Genomic DNA, 21,691 nt, shown 5'->3' on the forward strand with positions numbered 1-21,691 from the left:
AGGAAGACTCTATTTTCTGCAATCCATGATCACTGGATTTGGGATGATTCAAATCAGTATCATTGCAGGTTTAAGCTCTGATTTAGCATCTTTATTAATTATGATAAGCTTCAGAAATAACATTTGAAAATTGCTATATACTACTTGAGAGGGCTATCTTGAGCATGCTATCTTGCTTCTTATATGGGAAAATGAGCCAGACAATTGAGTAATTTGTTCCAAATCCTCACCATCCTCCAGTACCATCATCTCCTTTCCTTGAATAAACAATGACGAATTTGGTCCCGATGGTTCCTCTCAATTCTTTTACCATCCCCTCAACCACTGAGCACTTAAGCCACAATTCAGTAGACCATTTGATTGATAGTTCTTTTCCTTCACATTAACTTTGTTACTTTTAATCTTCATGCAAATAATTGAAACCAAAGCAGGACAACTAACTGGGTCCAGTTATCACGTTAAAATTGATGCACATAAATTGAAGTGCTGTTGAAGAATATTGAATATTTTATGGACTGCCAAATTTTGAATTAAAAAATCCATCTTGAAGGACAAACAAGGATGGTAAGATTCCCATCTTGTTTACTTTGAACATATCACCAGGATGGACCAATAACTAGAAAAGAGCACTACATTTGGTAAAGTAGTGGGTCAGTAGAAATGAGGGAAATGACACAGTGGCTTCAACAATGGGTTCAAAAATATTGACAATGAGAATTTAGTAGAACTGGGAAATATTGCATTCTGTTACACAGACAGAAGGGTACCCTGAGCGGGAGCAAACTTGACAGCAATTGACAAGATTCCCATATGTAGTCTCCCTCCATTAATAGTATAACTTTGCTACCTACCATTCTTCCTTCTATACCATTGAACTGATTATTTGCCCAAATCAACTACTTCCTCCCCAAATCAGTTACTGGTCCTCTCCTTGCTATCCTAGATTCCCTTGCCCAAATGGTTTTTCAAGGTCAGTTACTTCACTGTATTAACACAATAGTATTCTCTTTGACCTCTCTTGGTACTTTCTGTGGCTCTTCTACCCCTGTCATTTACTGTTATGCACACATTTCTCAATTTCTGAATGTTTTCAGGATCAGGATACACATGTGAGCTAGCTTTAAAGCTGCAATCCAGATGCCATTATGTTTTTCATTTTTCCAAGTCTCATCTGTTTCAGAGTAAAATGTGTTCTATAGGGTTTTTGTACCTGTGACTTTTTAGAAGTAGGTCACCAGGTCTTTCATCCGAGGCACTTTGGGCAAAGGTTGATAAAGGAGCCAAGCACACTTAACCATCGGCATCACCAAGGATTCCATACTCATCACTGCATCCAACATTTTGCACCATCCGAGTAGACATGTTTCTTTTCATGTTTCCACTTTCCTTCTACCCTTGTATGATGCTGTTGCTCTAGGATTGCCAGTAACCTTGGATATAATAGCAGAAGTCAAGGAGCAGGTGACAATCCTAATATCATCACTGGAGGTTTAGGCGACAGGCATGCCTCAGAGCAGTTCAACTGTTGCACTCCAGCTACATCATCAAATAAAATGATAACCTTAAAGAAAATCTGCTTCACTGCCTAAGCTTGTTTAAGTTGGGTTCTTGTTACTTAAAAACGTACTATTTAGTTTTTCTCAGAGATAATCCAGAAATGAACATGTCCATCATCCCTGTGATGGCTAATGTTAACTGTCAACGTGGCCTGGCTATTACTCTCAGTGGTTTGGCAAGACACTGTGTGATTATCTCTCAGTTTGTGATCTGTTGGGAGCAGCTTACTCAGCTGGAAAAGAAGTTTCTTTGGGAGTGTGGCACACCTCCAGTGCCTATTCTGGTAAAGCTCTTATGTTCTTGACTTTGCAATCTTCTCATCACCCTGACTTCTAGACCTTGTGATGTAAGCCAACAGAGACCTCTGGTCTACTGTCTGACCTACAGATTTTGGATTCATCAACCCCTGCAACCATATGAGCCAGCTTATCATCTGGGATAGCAGCATGTCTCCCTCTGCCACCACAGATATAACAAGGTTTTCTCTAACGTTTGTAACACACTACTTGATACTCAGCTGCTCTTATTCCCTTTCTATCCTTTTTGTCAATTTGTCCCCCCAAAATGGTCTAAATCTGATAGTTAAGGATCATTCACTTTCACCTTATTCCCTAGAAATCTTGGTTCTCTACTCTCCCCCAAACCACTGAATCCGAAATCACAATGACTTTAAGTCTTCATTTCCTTTATTTAATCTATTAGATACAATAGTATTAACAATCTTACTGTAACAGCACTTGCTCATTGATTGTATTGACACAAATATTTTAGCTCTCTTTCTTCATAAAGGGTCTTTTTATACAGGCAGACCTCAGAGATACAGCAGCTTTGGCTCCAGACCACTGTAATAAAGCAAGTATCACAATATAAATATGTCACATTTTTTTGTTTTCCCTTATATATGAAAGTTGTGTATATATTATATATCTGTAGTCTACAAAAGGTGTCCTGGTAGTACTTCGGGTTAGGCATTGAATTGCTAATCACAAGATCAGTGGGTCAAACCCACCAATTGCCCCATGAGAAAAGATGAAGCTGTCTGTTCCTGTAAAATTTATTTCCCTGGAAGGCTGATTATCAGGTTGCCATGAATTGGAATCCACTCGATGGAACTGGTTTTGATTTGGCTTCATAATCTATTAAGTCTGCAATAGCATTATGAAAAAAATTGAAATATTGTTAGAATTACCAAACTGTGACAGAGACATGAAGAATAATAGCTTTTTTCCCTTTGTATGAGAAAAATTGCATACATACTTCCGAATAAATCTTCCAGAGTTCAATTCTTAGACTTGCAACTGATGAATAACTATTTCTTTCATCACTCCTCAAATCAGGAGCTTCTGCATTTTGAAGAAGGCTGCAGTACTAGTCTGAAACTATGACATGTACAATCACAGCTTTGCACATTTTGGTCTCTTCTGTTTCAGTAGAATCTTCTTCAAATCCTCAACCTAAAAAAGTTCTATCAGATTCAAATAACACTCCTTTCCTGTCATACACCCATAGTCCAAGGAAAAGGAATTCCTATCTCTCTCTTCTATACAATCGTGGCACTAAGTAGATAACTTTACTATAATACTTGTATAATATTATGTAGTATAAATTTCTGTGTTTTCCATTTCACTCAATAGCTATGTTTTCAGAGCAAGGGTCATTATTTTTGTTTCTTGGGCTGTTAAAACATGGTAAAAACTAGATACAGAGTAGAAAAATGTGTAAAATGCTCAGGTTCAGTCTGTCAGTGATATCTTGAGCCACTTAAAAACAATTGGGTTATTTTGCACATATCAAGGGTCAAAGTAATAGCTTTCTGAACACTGAAAAAAAAAGTTAACTATACCAGTTATTCAGCACTAATAGCTTTGGGTACAAGTATTCTTCTATTGTCACTATGAGGGCTTCAAAATGTTCATAGGAAAAATAGTATGTGTCTCTCCTTAACTGGTAAAGGCAATAGTGAGGGGCCTTTCATCAGCCAAGGCTGATAAAACATGCTATATAAATTTGCACATTTATATCATCCACAGGCCATACTGGTCAAACATTCATTTAACTCATGTAGTGGTTACATGTGTGGCTAACTTCAAGATCAGCAGTTTGAAATCATCAGCCATGCCACAGAGAAAAAAATAGGAGGCTTTCTAATCCTATAAAGAGTTACAGTCTCGAGAACACACCCACAGGGGAAGTTCCACCCTGTCCTATACAGTTGCCACGAGTCAGAATTGGCTCAGTGGCTGTGAGTTTTTAATGTGATGGCTGAAATTGCTTATCTTTAGTGAGTTAAGTGATGTTAGCTGGTGTTAATGATTTCAAAGGGTATTCATAGCCCATAGACTGGGTTCCCCACTCCTGACCTGAGGGTACAGTTGAAAAAGTTAAACATATATGATTCCCTGCACTTACTGGGCAAGGGAAATAGTTGGACTGGCTCAGAATATTCACTTTGAGGAAGTCTAAAAACTGACAAACCCAAACCAAGCTCACTGCCATTGAATTGACTGTGATTCACAGTGGCCTTATAGGATACAATGCAACTAGCTCTGTGGGATTCTGAGGCTGTGTATCTTTATGGAAGCAGAGAGTCTCATTTTTCTCCTAAGGAACAGCTGGTGGTTCGAACTTACAGCTAGCACCCAAGCCACCAGGGTCCTTAAAAATAAAAGAAAATCAGATGGTTACTAACTTACTATCTTAAATTAACAATAATTATTATTTTTAATTCAATAAGTTTCTCAAAATTAATCATTAATATAAGCATACATAAAACCTAATAAATTTCTTCAAATTAATGTTTTAAATAATATATTGGTTTCTTAAAAGGAAAATGAATACTCATTCATTCAAATATAGATTTTTCTTCACAAACATAGCTCTTACTACGCATGGCCATTAAAAAGCTTTCTCCCAACCAATGGCAATGTAATAAGTAATGCAGGGCAAGAATCATCAGTAGAGATTTTTAAATTAAAGTAAAAGGTTGTTGGGAATTATCAGCTCCACAGATTTCTAAATGAAAAAATATATATCTCTACAATACACAGATCCAGCACTCACCTTATTGACCAAATGCTTATCATCTATGGAATATTCTTTCCCACAAAAAGGTTCAACCTATAACTAATCATGAAGAAAACTAGGGGAAATACAGAATGTGGGATAATCTACAAGAAAACTGACATAAAATTCCAGAAAAATTATCATGAAAAGCAATACAAAGTCAGTTTTTTATGTTCTAAAATATACTCAGAAACTAAAGAGCTAAAACCAACTATACTGTATGAATTTTGTATTCTGAATAAAAATTAAAATGTATACTTTTTTTACTGTCATATTAAGTTTCATTGAACAATACGTAATTTTCTGTGTTAATGATATTGTAGTTATGAATATCTTATTCTTGGCGATTCATGCTGGTAGGATTAGGAATTAAGCATTAATACATGCAGCTTCCTTTTAAATAGTTCAAATAAGAAAAAAAGCATACGTAGAGAAAATGTTTATATCTTTTTCTTGAACATATATAGTTCTCCCATGATGCTAAAATTCATGAACTTAGAATCAGAGGCCTCGCATTTCTTCTCCCCAACCAACACGAGCAGCCGTCTTTGCAGTGTCTTCTTCTAAATCTTCAAACTTCATCTCAACTGTCATTACATTAATCCACTATTGCAAAACAAATTACCATGAGACTTAGTTATTCAAAGGAACAATATACTTTTGTCATCCCACCGTTTCTACTGGTCAGCAATTTCAGAAGCAATGACAAGAAAGGCCTAAGAAAGCAACTACACACATACTCATGTTCAAAAAGGGGAAAAACAGGAGTGGCACAAGGAGAGTCACTTGTGTACAGCAGTTCTGGTAGCCAGCAGAGAATCAACAATTCCTTGACTAAGTGCGATTCAAGGCTTATCTCTAAAAGCCTTTGGGCTCTTGGTTCTGCTTTCTGATGAAGCATACCCAATGTTTGAAATTGTAGTTTTTCCAGGGAGCTCCCCACCTCCAGAACTGTGGGATTCCAAAGACTGTTGAGAACGAGGGGGGTCGGAGCAGAGACTCAAAATGCATCTGTGGACAATAGGACATCCCCTCACAGAAGGGTCACAAGGAAGGGATGAGTCAACCAGGACGCAGAATAACACCAATGAAACACACAATATTCCTCTGGTTCTTTGACGCTTCCTCACCCCCCAATATCATGACCCCAGTCCTGCCTTTTAGTTCTGGCTAGACCAGAGCTTATACACTGGTACAGATAAGAGCTCACGACATACGGAATCCAGGTCAGATATACCCCTCAGGTACAGAAATGGGAACAGCATCACCAGAAGGGTAGAGAGAAGATGGAGTTTTGAAAGAAGGAAGGGGGAACCGATCTCAATGATGGACACATAGCCCCCAGCCCTGGGGTGGAACAAACAACAGAAAGGAGACAGCGGTATTGTAAGATATAAAAATAATAATGTATAATTTTTCAAGGTGTCACAGGGGGTGGTGGGTAGGTGATACCAAGGGCTCAAATACAAAGTAAATGACAGCAACATATATACAAATATGCTTGATACAATTGATGTATGGAATGTTATAAGCGTGTAAGAGCCCCCAATAAAATGATTAAAGGAAAAAAACCTTTGTAGATCTCAGTTGAATCTTTATGGCTTTACTCCAGTACACAAAGCCCACACCCACAATCTCTTCAAGCTCTTCTCTAGCTTGAGTTTCTATTGAGACTATTGAGGCTTAACTCTACCAAGGTACTGAAAGCCCTTATAGTAGGGCAGTTCTAAGAGGTAATGCCTTGGATCTTTCTGAAATCTTAAAGGATTTTAAAGTTGCACCTTCAGTTTCAGCTTTAGGCCCTGTTTTCCCGAGAGTGATGAAGGAGTCTTCAAGGGTACTGTAGACTCAAGGCTCCATGAGAACAGATGCCTTCTTTTCATCTGCATATCCTCCATAACACGAGTTATTTCTTGATAATAAAATGAGTAGCATATCCAAATTCTATGAATACACAGTTTTATGTTGCTTTGGTTTTTCAAAGCACAACTTTTCATTCATCCTAAGTATAAGTCAATTTACCTTTCTGAACTAAGAAAAAATGGTTTAGTGCTAAATAAACTTTTCTAAATAACTGGTAAAAAAAATTACACACACATAAAGTTTATCCATACAATTAGAAGGACCTAAAGTTTTATAAACAAGTCTAATTAAATAGCACCATTTCATTCCGTGCCATTTTAATGCTGAAGCCCATAAACATCAAAACGACAACCACAGAAAGCACTAGGAGACTAACAAGGCAGATACTCACTGTCTCATAGCTACAAGTGACCACATAACCCACTTCTGGACAACAGGACATAAGGAGATGTCTGATAGGGAGCTGCTGAGAAAGTTCTTGCTTTCCTAATAAAAAGAAACTGTCGCTCAAACCACCCATCTCCCATTTGTATGTCTTGCAAACAGGAAATGCTGTTACAACCTTATTGAAACCTTGAAAGAATAACAAAGTTAACAAGGTAAAAAGGGTGATAAAGCAGAGCAAGCTTTATGCTTTAATGATTTTATCCTGATCTGCTACTAGTAGCAAAAGTCTATCTTTCCTCTTCTTAGGTGGAAACTATTAAATTGGCACTCATTTGGTTACTTTTAGCTGGGTTTCCCCCCCCCACTCATTTTTACCAGAATCATGTCTTACTAATACAGCATTTAGGAAATATGGTATATACTTCCTTTCATTGAAAAAAGAATAAAGCAAAATAAAACATATATACATAAAAAATAAAATCATGCTGATGCCAAAAAAAAATTGTTCTTTGTTAGGTGTTCTCACAGTGACCTTATGTAAAACAGAAGGAACCAACCAGCAGCCAGTCCTGCACCATGATCACCATCATAGATGTTTAGATCTGCTGGTGTAGACACTGCAAATCTGTCTCGTTTCCTCTGACCCTTCTACTTACCAAGCATAATGGCATTCTCCATGTACTGGTCCCTGTGAATACCGATTCCAAAGGAGGTAAGAAAGATAAAGCGTTAACAACGTCACTTCTCAGGAGCATTCTGGCTGTGTTTCCTGCAACAAAATGTGTTCTTTTTTCTGTAAGTCCACGGTATATTTAATATTTTCACCAACACCACAATTCAATAGCAACAGTAATTCTTCGGTATCCTGTACTCCTTGTCCAATTTCACATGCTCATGAACTAACTAAAAAGACAATGGCTTAGGTGGGAACACCTGTCTTGAAAGTGACATCTTCGTTTTTAACACATTAACAAGATCTTGTGCAGCAGATGTGCCCAATGCAACCCATCACTTGATGTCCTGATTGCTGCTTCTATGAGCATTTATTGTGGATCCAAGTAAAGTGAAATCTACAACACCAATCTTCTTATCTTGATGTTACTTATTTGTCCAATTATGAACATTTTGTTTTCTTTACACTGAGTTGTAACCCATACTGAAGGCTGTGGTCTTTAATATTCATCAAGTGTCTCAAGTCTTCACTGCCAGCAAGCAAAGTGGTGTCATTGAATATAACAAGTTGCTAACGAATCTTCCTTCAATATTGAACACTGCCTTCTGCTTCATAGTCTAGATTCTCTGATTATTTGTTAAGTATACAGATTGACTAAGTATCGTGAAAGAATACAACTTTAATATACAACTCTCCTAATTTTAAACCATGCGTTATCACCTTGTTCTGACAACCAAGAGGCAAATTTTTTGGAAAATTATTTTTTCCTAACTATGAAAATCATAAATTCACCTTAGAATATATTCATATTCCTGCCCATACATACACGGGTTAATTCCAAACAAAATGTATCCAAACATGTCTCTACAATCACTAAACGGCTAAAGGCAAGTTCTCGCACCAATTCACTTGCCTTACTGTCTTACTAGGGTGCCTTAAAAAAAGAAAGAAAAGGACACTTTGTGTGCTACATAAAGAAATGAGAAATGATTCTGAAGTCAGGCCTATTCATAAATTTTTAACAAACTTAAGTGGACATCTTAAGTCATTGAAGGTTTGCAACAAGTTTGAACCACATAATAGTTTTTGATGGATCAAGTATTTTAAGGAAGGTCAAGAAGACCTCAGTCTTAAAGGCTTGAAGGTAATCAAGCGGCCATCTAGCTCAGAAGCAACAAAGCCCACATGGAAGAAGCACACCAGCCTGTGCGATCACGAGGTGTCAAAGGGATCAGGTATAAGGCATCATCAGAACAAAAAATCTTACCATAGTGAATGAGAGGGGGAGTGCAGAGTGGAGATCCAAAGCCCATTAGTAGGCCACTGGAGATCCCCTTGCAGAGGGGTCTGGGGAGGAGACGAGCCAGTCAGGGTGCGATGTAGCAATGATGAAAAGTACAACTTTCCTCTAGTTCCTAAATGCTTCCTCCGCCCCCCACTATCATGATCCCAATTCTACCTTGCGAGTCTGGCTAGACCAGAGGATGTACACTGGTACAGATAGGAACTGGAAACACAGGGAATCCAGGGCGGATGATCCCTTCAGGATCAGTGCTGAGAGTGGCGATATTGGGAGGGTAGAGGGAGAGTGGGTTGGAAAGAGGGAACCGAGGACAAGGATCTACATGTGACCTCCTCCCTGGGGGACGGACAACAGAAAAGTGGAGGAAGGGAGACATCAGACAGGGCAAGGTATGACAAAATAATTTATAAATTATCAAGGGCTCATGAGGGAGGGAGGAGCGGGGAAGAAGAAAATATGAGGACCTGATGCTGGGGGCTTAAGTGGAGAGCAAATGTTTTGGGAATGATGAGGGCAATGAATGTACAAATGTGCTTTACACAATTGATGTATTTATGGAATGTGATAATAGTTGTATGAGCCCCTAATAAAATGATTAAAAAAAATAAAATACCCACCCACTGCCATAAGAAAATTCCAAATAAAGATGCATTTATATATTTTATTAATTAAAAAAAAAGACCTCAGAGAAGAGCCAAGAGAAGGATGAACAAAACAACAAATGAAAAAAAATTGGTTGAATTCCAGAAACTGGTGAAAAAGAAGTATAAAATTATCAGTGATGTTTTAAGTTTTGGGGGTTCTAATATGGTTTGGAATTTTCACGTTGAAGTGACCATCTTGGCGACAGCAAATTTTGGGCTCTACTCATGCCAAAAGTATTACATGAAAATCATTTAGCTCAGAATATTGGTCTTCCCTTCAGTTTTTTTATGCAAGATTGAAACTAATTAAGAAATTTTAAAGACTGAATTGTAACCTGGAGTAAGTTATGGATCTTTCAATACAATCTAGAGAGCAAGGTTTAATCAAAACAGTGGCTTCCAAAGAGACCTGTGGGACCCGTAATATTCAAGACAGAGATCAGGTCACGAGGTTATGGCAACTGTTTCTTGGCATTTTTAAGGAATAATTTCAATAGGTTTTCCTGAAGGACCCAATAAGACCGCAGAAGCTTAGCCAAGAAATTTCTAGGAAAATGAAAACTTCATTGGGGCGGGGAAAAAAATAGGAAAGTTGCACTCAAATGTTTTTTTAAGCCCATCACAACAATGTGCTTGCCCTTTCTTTAAGAGTAGTAGCAAAGGCTGTCCTACATATTTTTGTTGGGAAAGCTTACCCCATCTACCCAGCAGCCCTGATCTTATATTGTCTTATTCTTTTTCCCCTCACATTCAATGAACTTTGAAAAGGAAGACAAACTGAGTCCCTGAAGGATGCCCAAACTGCCATTCTGACATGGTGTAAACTGAAAGACCAAAGAATTCTTAGGGAAAGGTTTAGAAAGATGGAAAATGGCACCTTTAGAATAAACCTAGATGAAGGATATGTCAAGAAACAATAACTTTACATTTTTATTTAATAAAAGTTTCTATGATTTAGAAGCAATATTTTTTTTTTAATTTTGTATTTCTTTGTTTTTGTTTTCTTTTTAAATCATTTTATTAGGGGCTCATACAACTCTTATCACACTCCATATATACATCCATTGTGTAAAACACATTTGTACATTCATTGCCCTCATCATTCTCAAAACATTTGCTCTCCACTTAAACCCCTGGCATCAGCTCCTCATTCCCCAACCCCCCTCCCCTGAACCCTTGATATTTTATAAATTATTATTTTGTCATATCTTACACTGTGCGACGTCTACCTTCACCCACTTTCCTGTTGTCCGTCCCCCAGGGAGGAGGTTATATGTAGATCCTGGTAATCGGTTCCCCCTTTCCACCCCTCCCTCTCATCACCCTCCCGGTTATCACCACTCTCACCACTGGTCCTGAAGGGATCATTTGCCCTAGATTCCCTGTTATTTTTATATTTTCACTTACCTTTGTATTGACACAACACACTTAACAGTGGCTTTTTCTGAGAAAGAAAATCAGAGTGAAAAAGTAACAATTTGCTCTGAATATTAATTTACAGATTAAGTTTTTAAAAAAGGAAACTCATATTCAAAAAGATTCAGGAGGTTCATGTAAAGATTTCCAAACCCAAAGTATATCCACAGCCATAGAGTCAATGCCAACTCATAGCAACCCTACATAGGGTTTCTAAGAGACTGGAAATCTCTCCAGGAGCAAGCAGCTTGACCTTTCTGCAGCAGACCAGCTGATGGGCTTGAATCCCTTGTGGTTAACAACGCAACACTTCACTGACAGAGCCACCAGGGCTTCCAGGAAAGATACCATTATCTTGAAGCTCCATTTTGCTATGAACTTTTTTAGATCTCTCATGTTACTTAGTCAATACAATATTGTTAAAGCATTAAGACAGAGGCTGAAAAATATCAGAAAAGGCATTTCTAAGTATAAGCTCTAAGGCCTGCTTAGGCAGAATGTATTACATAAGAATTAAAAACTAGTCTATATGGAAAAAATTATCATAAAGTGAAAAGTCATATTCAAATAGTAAAAATATGTGCAGTCACAACAAAAAAGAACAACAAAGGTATTGTGAATACACAAAAATTCACAAATAAATAACAACATACAATTATATAAACTTGACTGAAGACATAAGTCTCTTATACGACATTCTACATAGGACAAAAATGCATTGTTAATTTGAGGGGGAAAATGCTAAAAAGCATTAACACAAAAATTAAACACCACCCTCCCGACCCCCACCACCACCACCACCGAGGGTTTGAATAACAGAAACGTGGGTGAAGGGAGACAGTGGACAGTGTAAGATATGAAAATAATAATTTATAATTTATCAAGGGTTCATGAGCGTGGGAGGGTGGGGGAGGGAGGGAAAAAAAGAGGAGCTGATACCAAAGGCTCAAGTAGAATGAAAATGTTTTGAAAATGATGGCAACAAATGTACAATTGTGTTTGGTACAACTGATGTACGAATTATTATAACAGCTGTAAGAGCCCCCAGTGAAATTATGTATTTAAAAAAATTAAACATCACTAACAAACATCAATGAATGATGGTGAGTTAGGGTTTTGGTTTTGTGTTGCTGATATTTTTTTTAGAGCAATGTCCAACAGGAAGCTCTGGTGGCATGGTGGTTCATCGTACAGTTGCCAACTAAAAGGTCAGCAGTTTAAACCCACTGGCTAGTCTGAGAGAAAGATGTGGCAGCCTGCTTCCACCAAGACTGCAGTGCAAACACTTTGTGACGCATTTCTATTCGGTCCAACAGGACTGTCATGCGCTGAAATCCACTCAACAGTAATAGACTTGGGGTTGTTTTGTTTTTGTTTGGTTTGGTTTTAATGTCCAGAACCAGAGGGAAAAAGCCGAGTGACTAGTATCCACAGAGATTACAGCCAAGTAAAACCCATGAAACATTTCTGTTCTACACAGGGCGTTGCCATGAGTCTGAATCTACTCAGTGGCAAAAGGTTTAACGCTCCTAGTTATGAAGTGACAAGAAAGATGCTTAAGATGATGGCAATAGAAACAGAAATACTTTTTAAAATTTGAAGAATGAACAAAAGAACTGTGCACCTCCTAATCCCTCTCTATATTCTTAGCATTCCTTTGCAGTTGGTACCTTTCCATTGCATTGACTCTTCAACTGCCCTTTCATTCATTCTTTCTCTCCTTCTACTGCTACCTCCCTGGGCCTTTAAAATAATTAGAATATTGACATTAAATATAATTTGTCATTTGGGGGAACAGGCTTTTATATTATTTGTTAATATAAGAGTCAGTTGAAGCATTTCAAATAATTCTAAGAAAAATATAGAAGCCCTGGTTGCCTAGTGGGTATGAGTTAAATTGCAAACAGCAAGGTCGGCAGTTTGAAATCACCAGCTTCTCTTCAGGAAAAAGATGAGGCTTTCTACTCCTATAAAAGTTACACTCTCTCGGGAGGAGACCTCGAGGCCACAGGGAGAGGCTGGCCCGGAGGTGCGCCCTTCGGCCAGCCCAGGAGACTTGCCAGGTCGAGACTCCGGCCAGTCGCAAGTCTCCCAGGTCTGAGTTGATCCCTGCGAAGCCAGACCAGCAGACATGACCGATCCACCAGGGGCTCCGCTGCCGGCGCTCGCAAGCCACGGGTGAAGAAGAAATCACATCCGCCCAAGGCCAGGAGCTAGGAGATGGCCCCGGGAGAGGAGGTGGCCCAGGGCGAGGAGATGACTGGGAGCAGCGAGGACGTGGCCCCGAGGAAATGGCGGTGACCAGGCTCAACCTGACTCACCCACAGCAATGAGAAGTACGCCATTCATGTAACCTCACAGCAGGGTGCCCAAGAGCCCATCTTTCCAGACCTGGCCCAGGTTGTTGAAGAGGTTACAGGGGTCCTGCCACCTTGTCAGAAACTCATATTCAAGGGAAAATCTCTGAAGGAAATGGAACCACCTTTGTCAGCATTTTGGGATACACAATGGTTGCCCGGTCATGCTAACTGGAAAAAAGAATTGCCCAGAGGAAGAAGCCTAATTAAAGAAGGTGAAAGCTTTGGAGAAAGCTGTAGAGAAGATAGCTGGCCAACTGGAAGAGCTGAGTAAAGATTTTGCTGGAATCCAGCAGGGTTTCTGGCCAAGGATTTGCAGGCTGAAGCACTCGGCAAACTTGACAGGAGAGTGAAGGCAACGTTGCCATCAAGCATTTTATGAAGACCTTAGAGGAGGTTGACACGTTGATTCTGCCAGAAGATTTCAAAGAGAGTCGACTGAAAAGGAAAGGCTCGGTGACAAAGGCTCAGGAGTTCGTGGCCAAGTGTGACACGGTGGAACAGAACATCGGCCAGGAGATGGAGCGGCTGCAGTCCACAAACTTGGCCCTGGCAGAGTGAGGTGGGGTGGCAGGGGCTGCGCTGCTCCGAAAAACAGCACGCCACCTGCTCTGCCATCTCCAGAATGGAAGTCACCGGCTTTCTCCTGGGCTGCTGGGCATAAGTGACCAACTGCCAGTTTACTTACTCCTAGACCTGTTCTCAATGAAGAAGTCTTGTCTTTGCAAAAAAAAAAGTTACACTCTCAGAAAGCCAGCAAGGGCAATTGTGTCCTAAAAGGTTACTATGAGTTAAAATCAACTTGATGACAGTGAGTATATGTCTGTGTGTGTACATCTATATATGCATACAATATATAGTCCTCAAATTGTTATCGTCCTTTAATCACACTATTCAAAATAACAAACTACAGCCCTATGAAGTTACCATGATCTTATTAGAAGAAAGACAAACACTTTCTTGTAGGGAAAGTGAAGCAATTATGTACTAAGTAATATCATATGATAAATGATTTAAATTAAAGAAATTTCAAGTACTGGTAACGGATCTGTGCCTAACATGACTGTTTTCTAAATGGGCATTAGACTAGAGAACGCCTGAACCATCTAGGCTTGGAATTCTATAAATATACTTAAAGAAAAGGATGAGCTGTTTTCAGCTATGTGACTGTACCTCTGCTGATTTAAACCTTTAGTTTCCTTAACTACATATGTATATGAAATTTCTACTCCTCATAGCCTGTTATAAGCATTAGATAAAAATAATAACCCAATGTGAATTTTATAATTGACAAACCGCAAATTTAAACCAAAGTTCATACCTATACAGTAAAACACATACTGAGCAGTAAAGTAGCTTATATTAAGTTAACCCTCCCATATATAGAAGTATAAAGTCTGTATACTATATAAAAACAACTAAGTGAAGGCAGTGGAAATTATCTGCCTTCGGACAGAAGCTGGAGATAAGATGACACTTGAAAAAAGACAAATACACTATGTGAGATTTGCATTTACGTATCTGGCTTTTGTGCCTGAGGAACTCCTGCGTCCCCTAAGATTAAGGAAGCAGAACTACAATGAAGGCAGAAGTACAGGTTTCCACGTTAGGGATTGAGATGTAGTTAAGGGCATGGTTGAATTGCTGAGAAGTGAAAAGGATATCCCATAAAAGAGAGACGCAGATGAGAAAAGTCCCCAAATCTACATTATGAACTCTACCCTCATCTTGGCTAACTTCTGAACCAAGCTTGCACAAGAAAAATGCCACCGAGGAGAAAAATGCAGACATTCCAACTGCTTCCCACAACAGGGGGGAAATCAAACAAACAAACAAACAAACTTTGGGATTGAACCTGCTAAACAACCTCTTCAGAAAAGTATAATACATCCAGGATCTCCAAAATATGAGGGACCAACAAAAAGTTCATGGGAAAATAAATACTTTTTCAGTGTAATCGTTGAAGCCCTTTCAAATTTGAGTTAAGAGCAGCACAAAGGACTTAGCATTTGTAGGATTTGGTTAGTAAAAAATCTATAGTATCAAAAAGGTTTTAGATTTTACATGAAACAACACAAGGAAGCTTCAAAATGTTTGTGGGCAAATGCCATCATCTCAATTCCACTTTTCAAAGTCCCCTCATCCTAACCGTGTATGTAGTGCAGTGACTGAATGATGCTCAGCATAATCCCATGAGGGTATCGTCGTGTGACTCTCACCCACTAGATACCAGCAGCATACCCCCTCTCCATAAAGGACACATCTCTTTAGGTATTGCCAAACATACTCTCGGGAGCAAAATAACCTGGGTTGAAAATGACTTCTCTGGAACAAACACTAACAAAGCAAGCACAGAATTATAACTAAAATAATGACAAGGGCTGTGCTTCTAAAACCTTTTTTCCATTACCATTCAGCTAAAGAGCTTGCTTAGACTTTTTTATTTCTACTCATTCTGCTCACATATAAAATACTGTTTATATAATACTGTGGATCTACTTATATAATGAGGTCCTTGACAAGCCACAAACTGTAATATCTAAATTCAATTTACCACCACCCCACAAAGGAGCCCTGGTCAACAGTTCAAACCCAACAGCTACATTGTGAGAGAAAGATGAGGTTTTCTGCTCCTATAAAGACTGACAACCTCAGAAACTAAAGGGGCAGCTCCCCCCACCCAATTTTTGTGCCTTGGGGGATGATCACAACCTTATCGAGAATGCATGCTAATAGAAGAATTCAAACAGAATTCTAAAATAACTCAATCTATAAAAGACAAGAAAGGATAAATGTTTTTTTAATGAAACAAAAAATACGTAACAGTTATTATTAAGCCTAAATTCATCTAACAGGTAGATCAACGGAAACAGAACAGAATGGAATTAATGAGAAGGCTGACACACTGTGAACACAATGTACAATGGTATGGTACAATTTGTATAAAAATCATTAAGTGAGACCAAATTTGCTATGTAAACTTGAGGTAGAGTAGAAGAGAAACTAAAGACGGATTTTGAAATTGCCAAGATTATTATTTTGTTTAAAAAGTACATACTCTGCCACTTTATTATCTTGTGACATTTTACTCTCCTACCTTATACTATTTTTCCATTATCTTAAGCCAATAACTTGGTATCTTTAGCCAAGCTTCCTCATATTTGATAGGCCAAAGTCTGAGGTTAGTTTGAGATGGAGTTTATTCCTGTAACCAACTGGGGATTCAAACCCAGGAATCTGGTCCAACAGGTAGGTGCTATCACATAATAGTGACATCGTCCCTCCCAGAGACCTTGGCAATGGACTCCATCTTAGAAGACCAGATGCCAGTGCACCTAAATCACCAAATTCCTCCTCTAATTATAAGCCCTTCAATATAATTTCATATCTTTGTTAACAAATTCCCCAGCTCTTTTAAGGTAACTACCAGACTACTTTGTTCTAATAGCAGAGTGCCTAGTGGAGAACATAGACTAGGTAGCCTTATGGCCACCATCTCCCTCTTGCAAGGCTGTCTTTCGTTAATAAATTTCCTCTTTGCCTGTTCTGAAAGTGTTCTTCTTTGTCTTCACAGTCTTACCTGCCAGGAAAAGTGCCTTAAACCCTGGTGTAAATAGCTACAAACTTTCACCTAAAAAACAATAAAACATCTTCTAAAAGAAAAAGTAACAACCACCACTACATGCTGCCATCAAGAGTGACACTTTAAAAGATGTAGACAGACTTGAAGAAAAATGTTTGGAAAAGATGTGCAAATAAATAGTAAACTTTTTTTAAAAACCTGAAGTGGTTCTATTAATATCAGAAATGCTGAAAGATATTATCAAATTAAAGATGACTATTTCATGAAATAAAACATCCAACTCATCAAGACAATAGGCATCAATATCATCACCTAATAACAGCTGTAATATTTTATATATTTATATAGCAAAATAGGTAGAACTAAAAAGGAGAAAGAAAAATTAACAATCATCGAAAATTTATAAAGCATTATACCCACAATAATAAAAAAATCAAGATAAATCATATGCTAGACCATAAAAAGGCACAGTTTTTTTCATAAGACTGAAATCTATTTATGTTATAAAAAGCATCACAAATCTGGAAATTAAAAAACACTGCTCTGAAGAACACTTGCACCAATTTTTTTTTAAATCACAAGGAAAATTTTTAAACATTTTGTACTAAATGATAGTGAAAACACATTACAGTAAGAAAAAAGGATCAAAATCAATTTTGTGTATTTGTACTTAAGAAGTCAGAAAAAGACAAGCAATTTAAACCCAAAGTTGAAAGAATAAACATAACAAAAAGTAATGAAATAGAAAACAATGAAGAAAATTAACAACCTAAAAAGTTATTTGAAAAGATTAATAGACAAATCCCTATCAAGTTTGATTATGGAAAACAAAAAATATAGAAATTACCAATATTTAATGAAAAGCTATTATAATACATTATCAGAATTTAATAAGGGGGTATTATTACAGATCTTATAAACATTAAAAGGGACAGAGGACATTAAGAACTAATGTTTTAGCTGATACCAAGGGCTTAAGTGGAGAGCAAATGTTTTGAGAGGGCATCGAATGTACAAATGTGCTTGACACAGTGGATGTATGTATGGATTGTGATAAGAGTGGTATGAGCCCCCAATAAAATGATTTAAAATAAAAGAACTAATATTTTGTCCAATAATGTCAACAACTTGAAACATGACACCCTTTAAAAACTGTATTTTATCCAAATGAAGAGCCCATTATCTACTTAAAAAACTGAAGAAAAAAAAAATTGAATTTTATTATCAATTTAAGAATCTTTACACAAAAAGTCTCCAGCCCAGATGGCTTCATCGGTAAATTTTATGAAACACAAATCAGAAGGAAAAAAATCAGTTTTTATGTAATTTTAAGAAAAGGAACAGATAGGGAGGAAAGATATCTTTTTACAAAATCCAATATCCATGCAAGATAAAAACCCTGAATTAAAGAGAAATAGAAGGAAATTTCTCAACCTGATGGAGGCCAGTAATGAAAAGTCTTCACTGCCATCAAGTCAATGCCAACTCATAGTGGCCCCACAGCATAGGGTGGAACTGCCCTGTAGGGTTGTGAATGACAATTTTTTATGGGAGTAGAAAGCCCCATCTTCCTCCTGCAATGAGAAACCTAGAGTCTAGTTAAACGATATTTTGTTACTTAGTGGTTACGCAGCAAATGCTGCCAATAAAATGAGAAATAAGGGAAAGCACCTAGTTTCAGTACTTGTATCCAACAACGTACCAGAGCTCATGGTCAGTGAAATAAGAACAGAAAATGCTAAAGGTCTAAGATTGAAAAGAAAAAAAGCAGAATTGTTGCTCTTTGCAGATGACTAGACTATATTTAAAAAAATGTAACTACTAAAATTAAACTATTAAAATAAAAATGTCTAAGGTTACAATATACAAGATCAATAAATGAAAAAGTTGATTGGAAAGGGGCAAAGGTATTGTGTAAGACGATAACTTCGAATTCTGTAACTTTTTAAAAGGAAATAGAGGAAAGAACTAGGAGGTAAAGGTCATTTATAGAGGTATAAATACCGGCATATACATACATAAATATATTAATATATAATGAAAGGGATTTAGGTCTATGTACATGTTTTTATTTTAAGTATTAAGGTAACAAATGGACACTGAGTCTCTCTACTCAAGTCCTCCCTCAACGCAGAAAGACTTTGTTCTAATAACCTGGCAATCTGTGATGCTCACCTTCCTGACTCAATTGCTTAAGACAAAACAGGTGCATAAGCAAATGTGGTGAAGAAAACTGATGGTGCCAGGCTATCAAAAGATATAGCATCTGGGGTCTTAAAGGCTTGAAGTTAAACAAGCGGCCATCTAGCTGGGAAGCAACAAAGACCACATGGAAGAAGCACACCAGTCTATGTGATCACGAGGTGTCAACAGGATCAGGTACCAGGCATCAGAAGACCCAAACAATCATAATAATGCAAATGAGGGGGGGCGGAGTAGAGACCCAAAGCCCATCTGTAGACAATTGGTCATCCCCTCACAGAAAGGTCAGAAGGAAGGGACACAAGCCAGCGAGGGTGCAGTATAGTACCTTCACCTACTGTGGTAGTTACATAATCTGGTGTCATTTTGGGACTTAAGAGGATTAAGAGTGAAGGGATGGATGCTAGTCTGTCAATCAAGTCATAGCCAATGAGGCCTCTGTGTGGGCATGGCCTTCTCATGAGAATTTTAGAAGCCACTTCTCTGTCTCTGCTCACTCCCTTGGAGACTCTACTGACAAGGCTGACTCCCTGAGAGACATCCCTGAGGAGAAGCCACATGGACCTACCCTGATGCAGCCCTGGGTGCTGGAGAAGTCACGTAGAGACCCCTGCCAGCACTGAGATGCTTACAACTGCCACTAGATACAAAGACTTTCTATCCACTGGCCTGTGATCCTCCGCATGTGTTTCGTGATCTGAAGAGGACTTTATAGATTTGGTATAAGACATATGGGTTAATATCAGACTTAAGGACTTGATCTGGACTGGGATATTTTCTTAATGTACAATTACCTTCTATATAAAACTCTCTTATACACATATGCATGTTTATGAATTTGTTTCTCTAGTCTACCCAGACTAACACACCTACGAAACATAACAACATTCTTCTAGTTCTTTAATGCTTCCTCCCCACCATTATCATGACCCCAGTTCTACCTTACAAATCCGGCTATACCAGTGTGTACACTGGTACAAATAAGAGCTCTCGACACACGGAATCCAGGACAGATAAACCCCTTAGGATCAATAATGGGAGTGCCAATACCATGAGGGTAAGGGGAAGGTTGGAGGAGAAAGAGAGAACTGATTACAATGATCAATGTATAGCAACCACCCCCAGGGTGACTAACAACAGAAACATGGGTGAAGGGAGACAGCAGACAGTGTAAGACATGAAAAAGGCAATTTATAATTTATCAAGGGTTCATGAGGTTGGAAGAGTGGGCAAGGAGGAAAAAAAATAGGCTAATACCAAGGGCTCAAATATAAAGAAAATGTTTTGAAAAGGATACATGTAAAAATGTACTTGACACAACGGATGTATGGATTGTTATTAGAGCTGTAAAAGTCCCCAATAAAATGATTTAATAAAACTTTTTTAAAAGAATTCTGTAACTTTTGAATGCTTGTCATTATTTGATGGTGCTCTCTTCATTAGACTCTCTTTTGGTTAAAATGCTTCAGGCAAATATACTGAAATTATGAAAACTACCAACTTTGCATTATAGCAAAAACAACAGTCAAATTTCAATGCCATTAGAAAATAAATTCTCCCATATTTATTCTCCATTTATAGTCTCTACAGTTAAATTGAGTTTCTGTAATCTATCATGTGGTTTACACAGTCACTACCACAGTTCTTTACGCTTGCTGCTGGGAGTAAACAGGAAATCATAGTCATTTTCTTTCTCCTGAATCACTGTACAATTTATATCTAAAGTCACACTGTGAATAAAACATGAAAACGTACATATGAAGTAAAAGAGAAAAAAGGCCTGAGTTTATAAGTAAGGACTGGAAGTGAGGAGTATATTCTGTTATTTATAATAACTTATAAAATTTGACTAAACCACAACAAAATACAAATGGCTCACAAATTTTACATTTTTTAATATATTTTTCATAAAAAGATTAAGTTATTTTTTAGGATATCACACAGATTTATGAAACTGAGCTAGGGTCACTTTGGATTAGAATTGAATCAATGGCAGTGAGTTTGGCTTGGCTTTGGATGCATTTGAATGATGGTGTTGAAGAACATTCAAAGTATCATGGACTGCCAAAAGAACAAATTCGTCTTGAAAGAAGTACAGCTAGAATCTGCTCCTTGGACGTGAAGATGGAGAGACTTTGCTGCACATACTTGGACCATCATAGCAAGAGAGATTGGTCTCTGGAAAAGCACTTCAAGCTTGGTAAAGTAGAAAGTCAGGGGAAAGGAGGAGGCTCTTCAATGAGTTGAATTGGCACACTGGCTGCTACAGTGGATTCAAATATAACAATTAAGAAGATGGTGCAGGACTGGGAAGTTTGAGTCAAAACTCAACATCACCTAACAACAACCTTCTAGTTGAAACAACGGGTTCAAACATAGCCTTGATTGTGAGGAGGTATAGGACCAGGCAGCATTTCGCTCTGTTATGCTCAGTTCACTTTGAATTGGAACCGACAAGGGAATAACAAACACCACTCTAGTTCATCTAAACACATGATAGAATGTACAACAAAATGTGTACACATCGCTACACTAGAAATGGTAACTATAAAGCAGACTAAAGTAAAAATTATATTTGAAAGTACCAATTGGCTACACAAAATACACACAAAAGTTTCACTCACTAGTAATGCAATAAAGTCT

The 21,691-nt window shown here is 37.9% G+C and overlaps 1 protein-coding gene and 1 pseudogene across 3 annotated transcripts in view; one reads left to right on the forward strand and one right to left on the reverse strand.

Annotated features, from left to right (window-relative positions):
• Nucleotides 1-21,691, reverse strand: part of AKT3 (AKT serine/threonine kinase 3) — a 322,148-nt gene that overhangs the window by 293,954 nt on the left and 6,503 nt on the right. The gene's annotated exons all lie outside the window — the stretch shown is intronic.
• On the forward strand, nucleotides 13,229-13,824 carry LOC115872339 (annotated as a pseudogene).

The sequence above is a fragment of the Echinops telfairi genome, unplaced genomic scaffold (genome assembly GCF_000313985.2).
Source record: "Echinops telfairi isolate 266 unplaced genomic scaffold, ASM31398v2 ScPeMD7_7424;HRSCAF=8462, whole genome shotgun sequence".
In the NCBI taxonomy this organism is placed as follows: Eukaryota; Metazoa; Chordata; class Mammalia; order Afrosoricida; family Tenrecidae; genus Echinops; species Echinops telfairi.